Genomic DNA, 5,914 nt, shown 5'->3' with positions numbered 1-5,914 from the left:
TTGTGAATATATACTTGAATAGATTCCATTGGTTCAGAAGCTCAACGAAAAGGGAAGGCTCAACTCCAAGAGTAATTATTCGATTGGCTAAGGCAAGTGGATTTCTAAACTCTTGTTAAGCGTACGAAATTCGTGTATTTCCTTGTGTGATGTTGAGAATGATTTGGAGACTTGTTGTTTATTTGTTGGTGTTGTATTTCTTGTTGTAAATTGTGTTTTGTGATCAAAATGGTTATCTCTTCATTTTCATTTGAGCATGTCAATTGCATTGTATCTGAGATATGATTGAGGTATAAGGATTTATCATTTCGAGGGTCGTATCGCGCGCCGCGATGGATATTATATTTCGAGGGACGTATCGCGCGNTGCGCGCTGCGAAGGTTACTATTATCGAGGGTCGTGTCGTACGCCGCGACAAATGCATGGACAGATATGTCCCCCATGGGTCCCGGACTGAGAGACAGTGGGTGTGTATCGTTAAGAAAGACATTGCATCTAATGGCATTGCACATTTTATTATTGATGAACTTGAACACGTGTTTTGCTGATCTTGTGATTGTTTCTCTGTGAAGCTTGTGACTGTTGAATATTGAGTTGTTATTGAGAATGTGTAAATTGATAGAGTGTGGTTATTGAGTGATGTGTTTGGTAAACTGTTAGGCTATAGCGTGGAGGTTTAGATAGGGCGTAAGGAGTACCCGTATTTTGTTCACTTAACTTGTGTTTAGNAGCGTAAGGAGTACCCGTATTTTGTTCACTTAACTTGTGTTTAAAAGTTTGCTTGTTGGGTACCGCGTAGTTTGGTACTCACCCCTTGCTTCTACAAATTTTTGTAGGTTACGAGCCTGGATCTTTGTGATACCTTCTATTCTCTTCGTTTCCGAGGCATCTTGTGGAGGATTGTGAGGTAGCTGCTTGTCATCTCAGCGACTTTCCTACTCCAGTTTATGATTTTGTTTTTATTTGAAAGACAACTTCATGTTAGACTTCTATTTTGTTTCAATTCTAATGTTTACATTAGAGGCTTGTGCACGTGACAACCTGGTTTTGGGGATTGAATTAATATGACTTGGTTTCATACTAGAAATTGTTGGTGGATTGTCATTTACTTCCGCACTTTGTTAGATATTGGGTTTTAGGCTGACTTGTTTTGGTGGGATAAGACAAGTGCCATCACACCTATTTTTGGGTCGTGACATTCCTTTTCTAAAAAATCTGTAGTTTTTCTTTCCAAAATTGAAACCTTCGAAGATTTGAGTTGTAAATCATTGCATGACCCTATAGTCATGACAAATCCAAGTTTTAGCAAGAGAACTTTTACAAAGAACAAACATGCATCTACTTCGAAAGACCCAAAAACCCCAAAGAAAAGGGGTAGAAAGGCGGCACCTCCGATTATTCGATCAACACTACCTACGGTATGTACATTTGTATCCCTATCCATCCTGATTTTTGTATCTTTTTCATTAGTTTCATAATTGTTTTTTTTATTTAAGTATTGTTTATTTTAAATTTTCATTGCACTCATGGAATACATAATTTTTTTGATACTTTTATGTCTTACACATAAATATTAATATTTCGTAGATAATATTTTAAGTATCAGTTTGATATTTTTTGATACGTTATTTTTTTGTCTATTTATATAACGACCAATGAAATATTTAGGTATTTGTGTATCTTTTATGTGTTGCACACGAATATTAACGTATCTAATCTATTTAAGTTTGATGTTTTGTCGTTATTTAGTATCCCTACTCTTTCACTGATTACCAAAAATTCTTTTTTTATATTATTTCGGATACATAATATTGCTGACCGATACTTTAATTAAAACGGATGGATACTTAAATTTTTAAATTGTTGTTATCAGTTTACTTCATAACAAAAGGGATAAAAAAAAAGGAAATTATAATTAACCCCACAAATTACGCGGACGTTTAACAATTCTACCAATCATTCTTCATAAACCTCTAAATCAATTAGGCATTTTTGAGTTTCAAATTGTGAAACCTTCTCATTTTTCTTCAAAAAAAAGCGTAAAAGTTTGATTCTTTTTTATGGCGATTTTTTTTTTAATTTTCTTTTGGTTTGAGATGTTGTTTTGGCTTCTTGAACCTTTGGTGTCAAGAGAGATTATTATTTTATATTTGGTACAATTGCATCTATGCATAAGTATGTTATGCAGTTCCAATGAAATCAATGTTGGACAGAAGTGATTGATCAGTTTTGAATTGTGTTTTGAAAGAAGTTGTCTTGCCAACAAGATACAAAAGAATGTCCAGTAGATAAAGGAAAAAAGGAAGAAAAATCCAGATGAAAAACTAACATCAAACATAAACTATGGGCGATGTGGACAAGAAGACCACAATCGAAGAACTTGTACTTTCTTCCGAATCTTGATCAATACTTTTTTGGAGTACTTTGTTTTTTTTTCATATCTAATAATTTTCAAATTATAACCTTTCTTTCCACTATTAAAAATGTTTACATTAAAAAGTACTTTTAGCTTACTAATTTCCAATCCAATAAATTGTAATATTACGTTTTTCAGTTCTGATTATATTTTTTTATTGTTACTTTTTGATAAACTGAATCCGGTATACATATTGTGTATTGTTTTATGTTTGATATAAAATTACTTTTAAAATATATGTCGTATTGGTTAAGTAATTAATGTATATGTAGCTACTAATAAGTACTAAAAATACTATTGCATTGCATTGATTTGTTTAACATAATGAATTTGATACTTAATTCTTTAAAATTTTTTGTATTGAATAATATAGTATCGAGTGTTGTAAATGTACCGAATAAAAGTTGTGATGTGTATAGGATAAGAGATATAATGTTAAAGATACTAAATATATTGCAAATTTAGAGGATTGAAACAATTGTAAAAATATAGTATCAGGTTTAATTTTGTGAGACACATCAATTAGTGATGTTGAAAGACTGATAAATAATAATTGTGTATCATATACTTAATATAATTTTTTTTGGCTAATTTGTTCTACACATCAATTTGTGTTATTGAAAGCATGATAAATAATAATTGTGTATCATATACATAATATATCATTTGACAAATTTGTGTCAACTTATAATATAGTATCAACTATAATCATTTATTTGTACCAAATTTATAAGAAACATAATGTTAAAAGGTACTAAATATATTGAAAATTAACTGATTTGTATCAAGTATAAAAATATAGTATCACGTGTTGTGATACACCCAAATGTTGTTATAGAAAAATAATCGTGTAACATATAAATAACAAAGTTTTGAAAAATCTTGTATCTGCTAATAATATAGTATCAATTATATATTAATTGTAATATACTCTATATTACAATTAATATAGAGTATAAAATATATAACGTATAAAATACTTATAATAGACAAAACGTAACAAGGTACTAACAATATCAAATATTATATTCAAATTAAACAATTTTGTTACAAAAAACTGTAAAACTTGAGAAAATGTATCTTGAAATATAACAAACCCTCCAAAATATTAGTTAATGTATCTTAAAAACAATAAACATCACAAGTTGTATGTGAATTGGTACATAATCACTAATGTATGTGAACCAAGTCATCTTGTTGTTGTGGAGTTAAATAGCTCTTTAGCTTTAGTGAATCATCGCTATCGCTAACATATCCCACCTTGATCTTGTCGAAATCGTACTTCCATAATAGTGTTGCATATCTTGTGCGAAGGTAGTCAACTCAGAAACCATTAGATGGATGTTGACTTCATCGCTAAAGAATTTAGCAAATGCAATTACAAACATTCAACCGTCACTATAAACATTCTGCAGGTACATTATAAAAATGAATTAAATTTTGAACAAAAAGTTTATTACATGATACTTTATAGTAGCTACAAAATTTTTTATTGTTTATTTGATACATTATGATAATAATAGTAACTGATACTCAATATCACTTGATGATATTTGTTTCTGATACTAATTGAAACATCATATATTCATTATATGTTATTTAAGTATCGTGGTTAAACTATTTTATAATATGATACACTATTCTACTAATTACATCTCATCTAAATAATTTCTACTATATAGTTTAATAGACTAGTGACAATATATCAAAAAACAAAAACAATCAAAATTAGAATTTTATATAATTTCATCAAATTTAAAGCAAGGTACAAAATAATATGATAATTTATCATTGTTGTCAACATATCTAACTTTTTAAAATAACTCACCCGGGATGAAGTTCTTCCACATTTGCTTTAAAAGATGAAGTTTCATCCTTCTTTGACTTCGTCTTCTAAATATTATGATTCGTCATTGTTAATGAATCCTACAAACTTTTGGATCTATTTTCAACTCAATAATCATCATCGGAATCATAATGAGTTGATTAGATCTATTTTAATGAAAGTTTTCATAATCAAAATCAAATACACAAGGCACCATACTAAAAAGAAGGAGAAGAATTTATATGTATAAGAAAATTGTAAATAAAAATATTAATTTTTTTAATAAAAAAACAAAATCTGAAGAATTGGAAATAAAAAATTGATGAAAAAATAGTCTCACCTCTCTAGGAACTTGAAATTGATGACTTGAGAGAGAATAGATTTAAAATTTAAAAATTGAGTGATTGATGTAACTGTTATGTATGAGAATGATTTTAGGCGTAAAAATAGGAACAAAATCGTTGGATTGGAAGGGATGTGAATCCTGGGATAAATGTTATCCCTTTTTTACGCTGTAACTGATAACAACAAACTAACTATTAAAGTATCTGTCCTTTCTAATTTAAGTATCGTTTTGTTATATTAAGTATTCGGATTAGTATAAAAAAAAGAATTTCTGGTAAATAGTAAAACAACAGGGATAGAAAGTAATTTGTCCCTTAGACTATGTGATTTGCCTAATTTTTATATCTTTTTTTGCATATTTCAGCCTGCAATTCAGACTTTCAACCTGTAGTTCAACGTTCCAGAATGTATATCAAGGTATACTGTTGTATATCATCATGTATACGGTCCATTTTGGACTTCTCCTAGACCTGTAAATCAATTTCAGTCTTGTAATATTTCTCACTGCCTTGTCGATCGATTTCACTGACCCGGTTGACTCGATAAAGGGAAGAAATTGGCCTTTACGCTCTTCCCGAAATGCAAAGGGAAGAAAGACAGAGTCCAAGATGAATTCAAGAAGAATTTCATGCATAAACAAAATAGCAAGGCAAACATTAGTATTTGGAATAAACAAACAGATGAGACATAACTTAATTCACATGAAACTAATTGCATCAACAAAGCGAATAATGGAACATTTAACCATAACAAAAATCAACAAACAAGGCTCTTAAGATTTCACATTAACAGGAAAGCTAAACAACAATGTAACTAAAAAAATTCGATAAGCAAACAAAAGAAAAATCTAGCTGCCCTGTTAGGGATTTCAAGCATACAGAAAAAAAAACACGTATGCACACAAATATGAAATTTAATGAGGGATAAACATGGATATAATAAGAGCAGATTGTATCATAATAGATAAGTAGACAACCAAAAAATTGTAACTTAAAGTGTATACAGAGAAAGCTCTAGGCAACAACTGGCCAATGGCAAGCGTTTCCGACGAGATTTTAAGTTGAATGAAAGCATAAACTAGAGTCAATCATGCTCAGCTAGGCAATAGAACAAACCATACAAATTCAGCCGCATTCCAACAAGCATACAAGAGGAAAAATAACAAAGCAAACTTGAATAGAGAGACAGAGAAACATAGTATCAAATACAAAATTGCAGAACATAAATCGACATTAACACTAGATTATGAAATCGCATAAGAAGCATAAGCATAGCGTACTCGAGCTACCAAAATCAACTATAATCAACAACACATACCACATGATGAA

Source organism: Solanum pennellii, chromosome 1, assembly GCF_001406875.1.
Source record: "Solanum pennellii chromosome 1, SPENNV200".
NCBI classification, from domain to species: Eukaryota; Viridiplantae; Streptophyta; class Magnoliopsida; order Solanales; family Solanaceae; genus Solanum; species Solanum pennellii.
This window is presented reverse-complemented; position numbering follows the sequence as displayed.